A 14,604-nucleotide genomic window follows, 5' to 3' on the forward strand; every position below is an offset into this window, starting at 1 on the left:
TAGATTAGGAGGAAGAAGACACTGATAGGGTTAGGACATGCTACCTCAAAATATGGTGCCCGGCACACTGAGAGCTGAAAGAGTTTGAAAAAACAGCAGAAGCATAAAGGTCACTCAGACCTCCTCCCACCTCTTCCTTCACCCCTGAAACAGGCCATATAACCTCATATGAAAGGTGCCATCCTCATACCCAGGGAATAGGAGCATCTTTATCTCTGAAGACGAGGGGACACCAAGAGGAATCCTAACAAACAGGCCTTGCCAAGTTTCCCTCAGTTTACTACGATTACCTCATACTCTATCATATTCCTCCATGACTGTCTACTTTTCATCAAGCCTAGCATAAAATACAATGGTCTATTTCTTTGGGTCTTCGTTTCCTTATAAAGGGCTTCGTGTCACGTGAAACTTATATTAAATGAATGTGTATGCTTTTCTCCTGTGGCTCTGTTTTGGTCAGTTTAATTTTTAGACCCAGCCAGGGATTCTGAGAGGGTCAAGGAAAACTTTTTCCTCCCCTATAGTGTGTTTATTCATGTAGACATTGCTGGGCAGTGGATGTAGTGTTAATCTTTACAGAGAAGTAGGAAGCAAACTGAGAATGATGATGGAAGAAAGAAAGGGTTTGGAATTTTGAGAAAAAAGAAAAAGATATGACACAGTTATCTATAAGAAGGAAAATGAATGAGTCCTGAAAATCTAGTTCGATTATTAGGAAGCAAGGAGGGGCTACTTGACCTTATGGTTGTGAATCTGGTAAAACTAGTCATTATGGTTATATAGACAAATTTAGCTCCATGGGAACAGCTAGTTTGTAGGCACATAAGTGGATTTTACTACTATATGGGTTCTTTTTTTTTTTTTTGCCAATATGAATACAATGAATTAAAAGAGAGACATGGGTTTGGATGGTTTTGGCATACGAATAATTAAAATAATAGACAACGGAATGAAATTTATTAAAGGAGAGAACAAGGGCATTAATATGGGTAATGTATGATTACTTAGTAAAAGTAGCCATTCAGGTACAGAATATGGTGTGGACATGTGCTGAGGAATTGTGATGTTGAGTCAAAGGAATATAGAACAAGACAAACTTACTACAACTTTTAAATATTACGATGGTCCAAAAGCAAGTAAAACATATACTCGTGCACACACACACACACTCTCTCTCCCTCCCTCCCTCCTCTTAACATTCTTTTATCATCTTTATCTTTTTCACTCCATCTCAAGATATTTTTTGGAAAATTGAAATTGTGTATAGTCCTATTTACAGAGACTATCTCGCACCTCTCTCTCTTTTTTTTTTAATGAGAAAGAAAGACAAGACACTCCCACCATCACATCTAGATGAACCGTTTGAGTGGCGGAATGCAATTGCCAACAAAGAAAGTGTACGAATAAATATATCTTTGCAAAAAAAAAAAGTCCAGAGAAATAAATGCTCAATGCTGCAGTTGTTACATTTCTTTCATTTATCATTTCAAGCTGTGTTATTTTGATGGCTTTTCAGCTGTGAGACTATCTGTGCTGATGCAGAGATAATGAAATACTGAAAGCTTCAAACAACAGAAATGTCTGTGACTGGTAATGGGCATCCTCCTTCAGTTTATTAATTCTAGCTGTGATGCTTGACTGTTTTTGTGAAGAGGTGCCACATGAGGTGAATATTGAATGGAAGATAAAGTATCTGATATCAGAAGCAACTGGATCACATGAAACCTGTATTACAAGACAGGCAGGTTGAGGAAATTCTTCCCCACCCCCTTGAAACACAGCTCTGTGATCATCAAGATAAAATGTTTCCAATATGAGTTCCTTTCCGTGGAGGTGTGTCAACCTGTGTTCACAGTGGCACTTAATAATGAAGTTACTGAATATGTGCCCAGACAGTGTTCTGACTAAGATCCCAGAATATTCAAGGTATCAACATGTGATTGAATATTTTCTCACAGTGATTGAATAAATTTGAATAATTTTATGTACAGTAAGATTGAGAATGTTTGAACTTTACTCTTTACTTTTTATGTTGATTGTCATTGGCAATTTTAATTATGTTAAAAATATAAAAAAGAAAGAAAGAAATGACTTAGGGAACTGGAAAGAGTGTTACTCCCAAACTTTCAATAAAATAGCTGAACAAAGAGTCAGTTTACAATGTTTCTTAACCTCTCAGAGAGCTGAAGTGCAGAAAATATCACCTCACATCTGTTAGGATGACTACTATCAAAAAGTCAAAAGATGACAAGTGTTGGTGAGGATGTGAAGAAAAGGAAACCCTTGTACACTACTAGTAGGAATATAAATTGGCATGGCCATTATGGAGAACAGGATTGAAGTTCCTCACAATGTTAAAAACAAAACTACTACATGATCCAGTAATTTCACTCCTGGGTATATATTCAAAGGAATTAAAATCACTGCCTTGAAGAGCTATCTTCATTTCCATGTTCACTACAGCATTATTCACAGTACTCAAGGTATGAAAACAACTTAAGTGTCTATCAACAGATGAATAGATAAAATATATATTATGTATGCACAATTACACACACACACACATGCAATGGAGTATAATTCAGCCTAAAAAAAGGAAATTTTCGCATTTTGACAATGTGGATTAACTCAGAGGATGTTAGGCTAAGTGAAATAAGCCAGACACAAAGACGAATACTCCACGATCTCCCTTATATGTGAAATTTAAAGAAATCAAATTCATAATAGCAGCAGAATAGTGGTTACCAGAGGTTGGGTGGGGGGTAAATGAAATGAGATATTGGTCAAAGAGTACAATCTTTCAGTTATAAGGTTAATAATGTACAACATAGTGACTATAGTTAATATCAATGTATACTTGAAATTTGCTAAGAGATGAGATCTCAAATATTCTTATCACGCACCTACATAGACACACACACACACACACACACACACACACAACTAGATGAGGTGATGGAAATATTAAGTAGCTTTATTATGGTAGTAATTTCACAGTCTATATATATAATCAAGACATCATGTTGCACACCTTAAATATATACAATTTCTGTTTGTCAAACATACTTAATAAAGTGTGAAAATAATCAAAAATTAAAATATATACTAAAAATAAAAAAATGAAATTAAAACAAGAATTTTCAATAGAACTAAAAAACGAAATATTTAACTCTAAATCTACTCAAATCTACCCAGAATTTTCATCTGTATATCGACAATTACAAAACACTGGTGAGATAAGTCAATGAATACCTAAGTAAATGGAGCAATATACCATGTCCTTGAATTAGACAGCCCAGTGTCATTAAGAAGTCAGTCTCCCTTATTTGCTTCATAAATTCAGTACACTCTCAATAAAAATCCCAGCAAGACTTTTTGTAGATATTGACAAGTTTTTAAAATTTGTATGAAAAGGCAAAATAACTGGAATAGGCAAAACAGTGTTGAGAAATAAAATGGGGATGTTCATACTATGTAATATCAAAACTTACTATGAAGCTACAACAACCAAGTTGATTTGGTATTTTCGATAATATAGCTATGAAGATCAATGGAATATAATAGAGACCGCAGATAATGATCCATTCATATAACAGTCATGGGAGGAACGTAGAACCTAGCTAACACCAGTGAGTAATAAGTCTCTCCCTACCTACCATTTTGCAAAGCGTGCGTGCATTAGTCTGAGTATGGTAGCCCTCTGTGCTCGCCGAATGAGAAATCTCCTTTAAACTCTCCAAAACATTACTTTAACAAGAATCCTGAGGTTTCCTAAATTACCTGTATGCTGTTAGATACTCTCTGAAATGACTGATATATTTGATCACCACAATCATTAGAGAGAAAGTATGGGAGATTTTTTGAGAGTTTTCAAGTCCTGTTGACATAATTCTTTTTTTGTGTGCAAGTCTTATGCCTAGCTTTCTAAGACCCTTATTCAATAGAAGAAAAAACTAACGGGTTTGCAACTGATATCCTTAGCAAATTTATAACTGAGTTTATTTTATTTTATTTTATTTTTGCTTTATAAGTGTTATTCTTCCAGGGTTGTTTTCTAAAAGCGAGAGATGAGAGGAGGAACACATTTAGTTCCTATTACTATGAAGAAGCTTAATATTCCCACTTTTCTTTCTTTTTTTAACCCCTCCCCTAAAACATATTTTTCCTTGCATAGATTTGGAATGTTTTGACTCTATTTCAATACATCCAACATTCCCCATAAATGTAACCTTTTCCAGTGAAACTTCTTCGACTCCCCCAGTGGGCAGCTGTGCCTTTCTAATGGTGCGAATTCTCTTCTTGCTGCTGTAGGTAATAATGTACAAATCTCGATTCTCCATTGGGTTATGAATTCCTTCGTTGTAACTGTCCATATTCTGTTCAACATAACACCACAATATGATGTCTTGAATATTGTTACAGGTCCAATTGTTGTTGAAAATAATGAAAGATGAACTACATATAGGTTTCTTCTTGATATATATCTTTCAATAAAGAGGGGATAGCATTTGCTTTTATTTGGACAATAGTTGCCACTATCTTCCACCCTCTGCCCTATATCTATACTCTGTAGTGTGACCTTACAGCTCCTCTCACCAAGAGGTAGACTGTATCTTCTTGCTCTTTGATGCTGAACAGAATTTGGGGTATACTTTAAAAAAGTAAAATTCAGTGGAAGTGACAGTTCCAGTTCCCGATCATCACGGGACTTGTGCTCTTCCACTTCCTTTCTCTCAGAACCCATGTACTGCCTTGGGAACAAAACCTAGCTAACCTGCTGGAGGGAGAGATACTGTGCGCATCAGAGCAAAGCCAAACCAGCTGAGGCGATGCTGAGCTCGTTGCATGAAGGTGGCCAGCTCAGATCAGCTAAGCCCAATCATGGTAACCACATTGTCATGTGGAACAAGTCATAAATATTGTTGTATGCCACTAAGGTTTGGTGGTTGTTTGTTATATAGCGTTATTGTGATAATAGACAACATACAGACATTAATTTTAATAAATATTCATATTATACATATATTTTTAAATGTATGCATTTATATTACTTATACTGTATTTTATATTGTATATATTATTTCATATTATACATATTTATTAGTGGCTTTGATTAATAGCTAACTTCCTTCTCAAATATTCTTATTATAATTTCTCAGTCAATAAACCAGTACCATATACTAGAACTATAATCATACTTTAGTCAAAATGTAATACAAATATTTATAAAAATTTCCACTCAAAGGTTTAAGTTTTGGCACTGAAGTTTGCATGTATTCCATTCAATTCTCAGAATCCTCTCTTTTTTCATTCAATTTTCTCCAGGGTCTTTGGCTAAGTTATACATCTCATGTGCCTCTAGCACACCATGGATTAAAAGATGATGATGACACAAATGTAAACTTCTTTACACAAAGGTCGTACTAAAAGTCATCGTAATTGATTAGGTGGCATCTGCTGGCTCAGTGGTACAAGATTGCTTTCATTCACACCCTGCAGGTTTATGTCACCAGCTTTCCAAGCAAGGTACTTCATGGGCTGACCTCCTGTCTGAAAATTCATTTGAAATTCTTCACCTGACTACAGTCTGTCAAATGCAGTCAGATAACCCTAGCCTAGTTTTAAAAAGGAGAAAAAAAAATCCAACAGAGATGAGGACATAAAGAAACAGCTTCGAATAAACATTCAAAAAGTATTGCTCACTGTGCCACTTAGAAGGAACTACATTCAGTTGGAGAGCACTGAAGAGATGTACAATATTGAAAGTGATTTAATAAGGTAAACGACAGTTCGCCTTTTGTCCTGTTCTTAGAGGACTGTCAGGATTCAGATAGTGCTCTCTCACCTTGTTTTGTCAAGTATCCAGATGATTTAGTGAGATTAGATCATTATGACCCCAGCCCTAGAACAATGAAAGAGTATTATTCACCACTCCATCAGTACAGAGCTGTTATATTTATAAAGTATGTGAACAGCCTTGAATATCAGAGGTTACAGAGGCTTAGGCATTGTTATAATTTTAAGAATAGCTGTCATTGGACTAACATTTTATAGTTCTCAAATTTTTCTAGCACTATTATCTTTCTTGGTTCACGCAGAAATCTGACAAAATAGGTGGTCAGGGAATAAGGTGAGGAACACAAGAAAATGAGGTTAAATTTGTGTCTGAATGACTCCCGCTCCAAATCTGAGTTCCTGAGCATTAGGGTCTGATCAGTGTGAGCTGCACGACCCACCTGAATCTGTCTTCTAGGCATTTATGTTTTATTATGAGTCTACCAAGCACCAGGTAACATATGGTCACTTGCATATCCCACCTTGGCAATGAGTCTGTAAATTTGGTATTATAATCAGAATATATGAGTAAACAGACTGAAAGTAAAGGTTAAAAAATTAAATGCTAAAGAATAGACTAATAGTTTTAAAAATGTACTTTGTTTGTTTAACTCATGAAGATATTGCGGGCACAAAATATTAAATAAGTTGGCTACAGTTTAATTAGTATGCCTTTGTTTTATGTAGACTGGACAAACTCTTTAAGTTACATATTATATCTCTTTGGAACCAAATTGTCTCTAAAAGGCCCTCTAATATATAGCGACTAAGATGTGGGATGTATCGTCATTTACCCCATTCGATATAATCCCTTGATGCCTATATTCAATTATAATTGTCAGAAATAAATTAGTTTGAATGTTTGATACATCAAAATCTTCACCTTTGAAGAAAGCAAGCACACTGCTCATGGTTCTATAACTAAGGATATCTACTAGAGGACATTGAATGCCCCCAATCCCCCCCCCCCTTACTCTGATGTAATGTCGAACTGTCAGCTTCATCCAGTTTATCTCTCTGTTTCCCTATCTGGAAGTCATCTACATAGCGTTCCGATTCTAAATTTTCCATAGGTTGGTGTCTCACCATACTTCTGAATGTTTGCTTATGTTATTTTTTTTTTTTTCATTCTCGTACTGCCCTTCAAGCCCTACACCCAACATAAAGCCATCCTCAGGCACGTCAGCTCCTGTCAGAACTTGTTCTCGCCACTTTGGCAGTACTTTCTCATACTTCCATGGCACCCAGGCATGTGCTGCCTGGTGTCGTTTTTTATTTTGTACCTGATTCATGTTACATGTAGATTCTTGATAATAATAATAATCATTATTATTAAACTCTCATTCAGCGAGTCTCTGACATGTAATGAAATATGATATTGAACTACTACTATTGCTAAACACATTATGTAAATTATTTATTTAATACCAGGAGGATTATATTATTTCCAATTTAGATTTGAGAAAACAGAATATCAGAAAGATTAAATAACTTATCCAAGATCAGACAGGTAGTGGCCAAGTGTTGATATGAAAAATTTATTTCATTTAAAAATTATCTTTCTAGTTATCTTATGGTACCACCTCAAAGGTAAGGAGAATGCTTTCTATTTTTTTGAGTCCTCACTGACTGGAATAGTAATTCATATAGTCAATACTCAACAGAACAAAAAATAAAGTTCTATTATGTTTAATATCTTATTTCTTCAACACTCGGGTATTTAAAAAGCAACATAATATGATAGAAAAAATGAACGATTAAATAGCTGTATAAGCATACCCCCAAATTTCTCAATTGGTAATCTATTCCAAGAAAGTGATACTGATTAGGGAAAAAAAATAATGAAATGGAGAAAATAATGTTCATCCTAGCCCTAATTAGTTTTAAAAGTTGAAAATATACCATTCAATAAAATAGGTTCTAAATTCCATTCACAAAATGCAGGAAATCACATGAAAAGTGGGATAAGTCTGGTGACTTTATCATTGTGAAAATATATATTTTTAAGAGTTATTAATAAAATTACTTAAAATAAAGCTTCCAAGTCTCTCACCAACTTCTAATACAATCGTTCTGTCATATCTCCTAGTACCACTCATGTTCATTTATCGACTTTTAGGTCCAGCAATCACCAAGCACCCTACTCCAGGGCTTTCCTGCTTTGCGTATGTGCATCAACAACCAGCTAACTCCTACTCTAGACATTCAAGGGTAAGCTGTGCTCTCCACTTATAATGCCATTTATTTGGCAGCATGCCATATATTATTTAATTGTTCCTTCCCGATAACCTTGTAAGGTATCTGTGAAAGAGAAACTTCTAATTTTCTTTCAAGCACACAGGAAATCTACATTTATAAACCTTATATACAATTGGGTGGAACAACATGACATGTTACTTCTTAAATGGTCTGCAAAACATCTTTTACAGTCTTCTGTGCTGTCTCTTCTCCACCTCTGGAGACTGAAAACAAAGGACTCCAAGAGAGCATAGTCGCAAGAAGGCAAGAGGAAGGATCCCTGAATGCATCACTTAGAGGAGAGCTACCCAGGAGAGGTGTCCCATGACAGATCACTGAATCAAATTTTGTTTGAAAGGAAATGAACATCAGGGTTTATTTCTGCCATGTCATAGTCTAGGCTTTTATACCTAATGTATTACCATTATCCATGTGCTTCATAGGAAGAAACTGAGGTATAGAAATGTGAAGAACTTGTGCAGTTGCATGTAGAAGTGGTAAAGCTAGAATAAGAACAAAATCAGTCTGACATCAAAATTTGTGTCTGTTCCATTATGAAAATCAGTACTGTCACTTTAATTATAAAGTGACACTTCAACTATAAAATTATAATTACACATATTATGTATAATAATAAAACTTGGCAAAAATTAAAAGCTCAATTATTAAGAGAATGGGAATATATTTTGTTATAGCTAAAAAATGACATTGCAGGAAACCGTAGAAATCAGGTTTTAAAGAATATTTTATAAAAAACAATGTTTATAGAAAAAATGGAAAACAAGCATATTTATAGGTATGTGTATGTGTTCTGAGTCCAAATTCGATTATATATAACATAGAAAACAGCTCAAAATCAAATCTTTTATTGTTTACAGGGTTTTTCTTTAAACAGTAGTAGTAAGGAACAATTTCACTTTTTCCCTTTATTATATATTTTTCAAATTGCTTGAAATAATTATGTGTTACTTTTTAATGCCACACACACACACACACACACGCGCGCGCGCGCACACACACACACATATTTATATGGAAGACATAGACAAGCTATACCCCTTTTGACCTCAAGGCAATACCTGAATCACAGGTCCATTCATAATCCTGTGTGTTTCAGAAACACTTGAGTGCATGAATGGCAGGCCTTTTTGTTGTCCACAGCAGCCATGTTTGCAGCTGGTGAGATTTTTCTATAAAGAATTCATAACTTTTCTTCTGTATTGAGACACCTTTCTAAATGGTTCATGATGTGTGTCGTAAATAACCTTCATTGCTGTGCCTTCACTGAACCAAAATGGATTGCTATTATTTTAATGGAGTCAATATGTACAATTTTTTTCCCCAAATGATTGTGCCTCTTTTAGCATATGTATTATTTGGATATTTTTAATTTTCAATACTGTCTTAAATGTTATACAAGCCTCTGCAAACTGTTGGGATGATTTAATTTCTACATAAAACATTGTGGGCAACTTTAGTGCTGACAAACTATCCCAGCCAAAAGCTCAACAGCAAATCAGTCAAAACTAATCCATGGTTCATTAATCACTTAATATGCAGAACGAGCTTTTCCATTTCTGCAGTCTACAGAAGATGGTTAAAATGAATATTCTGCTGTTTTCAATGCCTGATCCTTGAGACTGAAGAAGAATACAATATTTCTCCACAATCAGTTTTCAGGCAAAAGACAAAATAACAAATATGTTATTTAGGAAGGATTTTCTGATTTCTCTTACACATGTTAATATTCTGATAATCTAAGTTAATTTCTTTTTAATAATATGAAGCTAATCTTTGGTTTTATTATATTGTCATCAGAAATCTTTGCCATTAAAAACAGAGTCAGCAGATGTTAATCATGAAGATTAATCTTCAAAAGTTCTCTCTGGGTATATGAGGGTGTTTGTGAATTAAATTCAACCAGGACCAATTTTAGGATTTCTTAAAGGGCAATCTTTCATTCTTTGAGTGAAATACTGCACATGCAGCTGAAAAATTAAAGGCCTGAACTAAACGTACAGCCTGCCTTCTTCATCTTATTTCTATTAGCATTCTATATCTATTAATTTATTCAGTTCTGTATTTGGCAATTGATACTTCCAGGAGAAATTATTTCTTCGAATGTTATGTTTTGTTGTCAAGTTAATATATTTTAGGGGGTTACCATTTAAACATGTTATGCTCATCTCAGAGTTTTGGGAAAGTATCTAGTTTTGACTTTATTAATTGAATCAGAAATAAGTAATGTAGAGGAGACACATCTTTTTCTCTACTCTTTTAGGGTCTTTGGCTGGGCCTGAGAATTAAATTGACATGACAGGAGGAAAACATACACATTTATTTAATATATTCTGCGTGAAGTGGAGCCTTCATAAGGAAAGCAAGACCCCAAAATGTAGCAAAAATTAAATGCTTTTATACTAGGTTGAGCAAAGAGAGGCAACTGTGGAAAAGTAACTAAAATACATGACAAGGCTAAAGGATAAGCGTTATTTTAGCAAGGTCTGTTTGAACACAATTATCTCAGCCTCAACTCTCTTTCTTTGGTATTAGAATGTTTCTTTCCCCTGGTTTGGGGAAGACAATTTTCAAATGGGAGTTTTATCTTCTGTCTTCTGAGGCAAAAAGGGAAGTCACAATGCCGTTCTTATACCTACTGTTTTTTATTTTTATTTTTATTTTTTAAGCGCTTTTAGAACAAAATAATCCTTAGGTCAAAATGGGATATTTGGGGGTGGCATATTCTACTTTATGGCCCCATTGCTTGTTTCCTTTTTTTCTCTCTTTTTCTCCCTTCATATCTTTTCCAGATTTGCCTTTATTCATAAACTTTTGTTTCTCAGTCAATTCCTTCTTGAGTCTTTGGAGCAGATTTCTTTCCTATCAGTTCAACGAACTCTTGTTTCTTTAATTAGAAGCCATACTTGTTTCAATTGGTAGAAAACTATTCTTAAAATGATAGAAAGCCATGGAACACAAGTGTCTAGAGATCTGGGCTTTAGTTAGGAAAAAAAGTGCTTGTGTCTTTCCTGTAACATGTTAGTGCAAAATTAGATCTAGTGGTTATTTAACTTCTCTGAGTTTCAGCTTCATTATTTATAAACTGGGGATAATAATTATGCCCATGTTATGAAATTATTGAGATAAATAAAATAATGAATATAATGTGCTTCTTTGCCACACATATGCTCTAACAGTCTATATAAACTAAATTTTTTATTGTTCATATGCTATGGCCAAAAATCCAGTTTTTCTTCTGAATACTACATTTTTGGACTATATAGCAAAACTGTTCTAAAATAGATTTATTTAAGTATTCAGACATTCTATTTTAGACTTTTCATATATTCATTACCTTCCTTCAAATAAATATATTAAAATAAGTTAATGCTTAATCCGTAAAATTTTGAGAATTCATAAGTGATAATACATAGAACTGTCGTGACTGTGCATTGTAATTTGGTGACCTGATAATTAATAGAGATTTTGGGTTGGTGAATTTCAAATCGACTGGATTTTGCTGCACCAATAATCCTACTAAATTCCATTCTCGAGACCAAAAACGCAGCCCAGAATATATTGTTTCAGACAAACCATGAGGAGGATTAAATTCAATTAAAAACTTTACCACCTGGTATCGTAGGTGAATAAAAGCTTACCTGTCTTTTCTCTGTATTAATCTCTTTTAGGTTTCCAGAAAGGGATAAACCAAGCTTTCCTTGCATTAGCAATAAACAAAGAATGTTATTGTGAACACAGATAATGCAGGAATATGTCACCAAATAGAGCCTTGTTAAAAAATAAACATGGGAACTACTAATTAAAAATAGTTGAACAGAGTTTTGTTTTAACTCTAGACTAGTCAATATCTTTAATTGATTCAATTACATTGTAACTTGAATTATGAATTTATTATTCACTTTCTGCACATTTCTACGTTATAACTTCCAGGACTAGTATCTGTGGGAAACACTAGATTATCTGGATATATTCAATTTTGTACACAATTCAAAATGTGTATTGAAGTCTTTGTATTTGTTTTCAGTGCTGTGATTTCAGTGATGAGCAAGAAAAAAAAAGCTTTCTGCTTATAAAATCTTATAACCTAATGAGAGAGAAAGAGAGGCAACTAACATGTTTTACAACAAATGAACGAAATAAGTTTAAATAGTGCTGAATTCTGAGAAGTAAATGCAATTGTAAGATGAAATCTAAAGTGACTGGAAGTGATGGGAGTCAGGCAGCCTTACACAAGTTGAGTGAAGAAGGTTATAATACTTTGGGCAGAACCTAAGTGGAGAAAGGAAACCTATCATTATGATCTATTTTAAAATTATTGCAGGAAATAAAAAATAGTAAATTCAAAGGTCTTTATGCTATAGATGTTTGTTATAAGGATATACAAGATAGCCAGAAAGCATGGGGATTTCTCTTGCCAATGATACAGCCACTCAGGGCCTATAGTAAAAAATTTATCTTCGAAATGTTTTCTCACTGTTAGCCCCCTCATAAAATTATGCCCCTTGAGAGCAATTTTTATAATCTTTGGTCATAGTTGACTATAAGTGTAATAAACACCTGACCAACATGGGCGAATGTAAAGCGTGGATGCTGCATTTTATTTGAATCGAAAGGCCAAGGAACTCTGGGGCTGCGTTGGCAGGCCTGCGAGCCGAAAGGCCACGTATGCGCATGCAGCAGCATTTGCTGTCCAGATGGTAACGAGCAATTCTTCCAGTTTTTTTATGAAGCTTACTGGACACTTAAAACCTAAAGCACTGATATCCTGTTTTAATTAAGGATTTAAAACATTTAATTACAATAAACAATAGAAACTAATGAAGAGATCTCAAACTACATATATAATAGGTATTGGCACAGACATCTAAAACAAAATGAATGGCAGCTGCCCCGTAAAAGAGAAGTTCAACATCAAAAGATGTCTCCATCTTTTGTAAAACTACGTAGAACTTTTCAACAAATCCGATGTCTTGTAGGAGACATGTATGGGTCTTGCGATCTTGATCAAAGCTTTCGGCACTTGAAATTAGAGGTATAATGCTCCCAGCTGATCTTTGTCATATTCTCTTTATGCACGTATTTTTTAAAAAAAATATTTTAGAAGAACATTAAACTTCAGTTCTATCCTTTCAACAAAATTTCAAGGTCACGATTTATAATCATCGATTAAATGTGCAACCACCATTCCACTCTTAGATGCAAAATCATAGACTCAAAGAGTGGAATGGCGCTTTCACATGAATTTTATACTCTAATATTAAGAGTCACTATTTGGTAATATCTTAAGCTAAGGTACACAGAGATGACCTCTCTTATGCCCATCTAATCCTTATTTGCCTTTGCCTTTGGCTCATGTACCCATACCAGTGGCAAGAGGTTTTTTTAGCCCATCATGGTCACATGGAAGAAGGCAAAGCATCTTAGATAGAGGCCTGAGAAAACAGTGGGAGCTGGATTAGCCCTTGCATTTCATAGTCACATCATTATTGTGTACTTCCATCTCGTGCTTGGGGAATGTACTAGGTATCCAGACAATAGAAACCAAAGCTAATTTTCGTTAACCATATAACTTAGACTAAATGGTGGTTTTCTGATTTAGAGTATCTAAAAAATTAACGCAGTTCTTCACTTTGCCTAGTGTTTATAAGCCTTTATCCTATTCCTTATCTCTAAGAACTTCATTTATTTTCTCAGAATATTTTCGAAAATAATTAATTGACAGGATATAAAAATGTTTCTTTTTTCTATTTAGATAAGTTCTTACGTATTCAAACATAGAGGCATATCTCATTTTGCCAAATAGATACTTTTCTGAACAGGTGCCTATAAATCAAATTTCTACATATTAAAATTGATTTTCTCATTGCCTTCTATTATAAACTTAGATATGCCTGGAGATGTACTCCTCTAGGGAATTAAAAATAAACTAGCCCTAAAATGACATTCAACACTGCTGCAAAAAATGTTAAGATGCAGACATTTAAAGACACAATATCATTTTTTTATTTTCATATATTTTAAATATATTTATATTTTATATATTTATATTTTATATATTTATATATATTTATATATATATTTTAATATATTAATTTTAAAATAATAACCCAAAGAACATTTTACTTAGAGCACGATTTCTGGTATTCCACATCTTAAAAGTTGGAAGGCAAAAGCAAGACAAACTATCTCAGAAAAATATAAAATAAGAAGTCCTCCTATTTTTTGCCAGCCTTCCTTTTCTTTATTCTATCATCATAAAAGAAAATGGAACCTATTTGGTTCCAGAAACTCTAAACAAACTAGTAAAGTATGTTGAGCTGGAATAAATGGAGACTACAAAGGACTCTATTCAAAATACAGCAATAAGTGAACAACATTAGCACGTTCAAGATAATTTGTAATTACTGTTAAATTGTGTATAACGACTTGTGTCTTGACAAGAGAGAGAAACCCGCAATGCAAGTGCCAGTCATTTGCAAGTAGTTCTTTATTCTGGATAAATCCAAGAGC

Source organism: Rousettus aegyptiacus, unplaced genomic scaffold (assembly GCF_014176215.1).
Source record: "Rousettus aegyptiacus isolate mRouAeg1 unplaced genomic scaffold, mRouAeg1.p scaffold_m13_p_10, whole genome shotgun sequence".
In the NCBI taxonomy this organism is placed as follows: domain Eukaryota; kingdom Metazoa; phylum Chordata; class Mammalia; order Chiroptera; family Pteropodidae; genus Rousettus; species Rousettus aegyptiacus.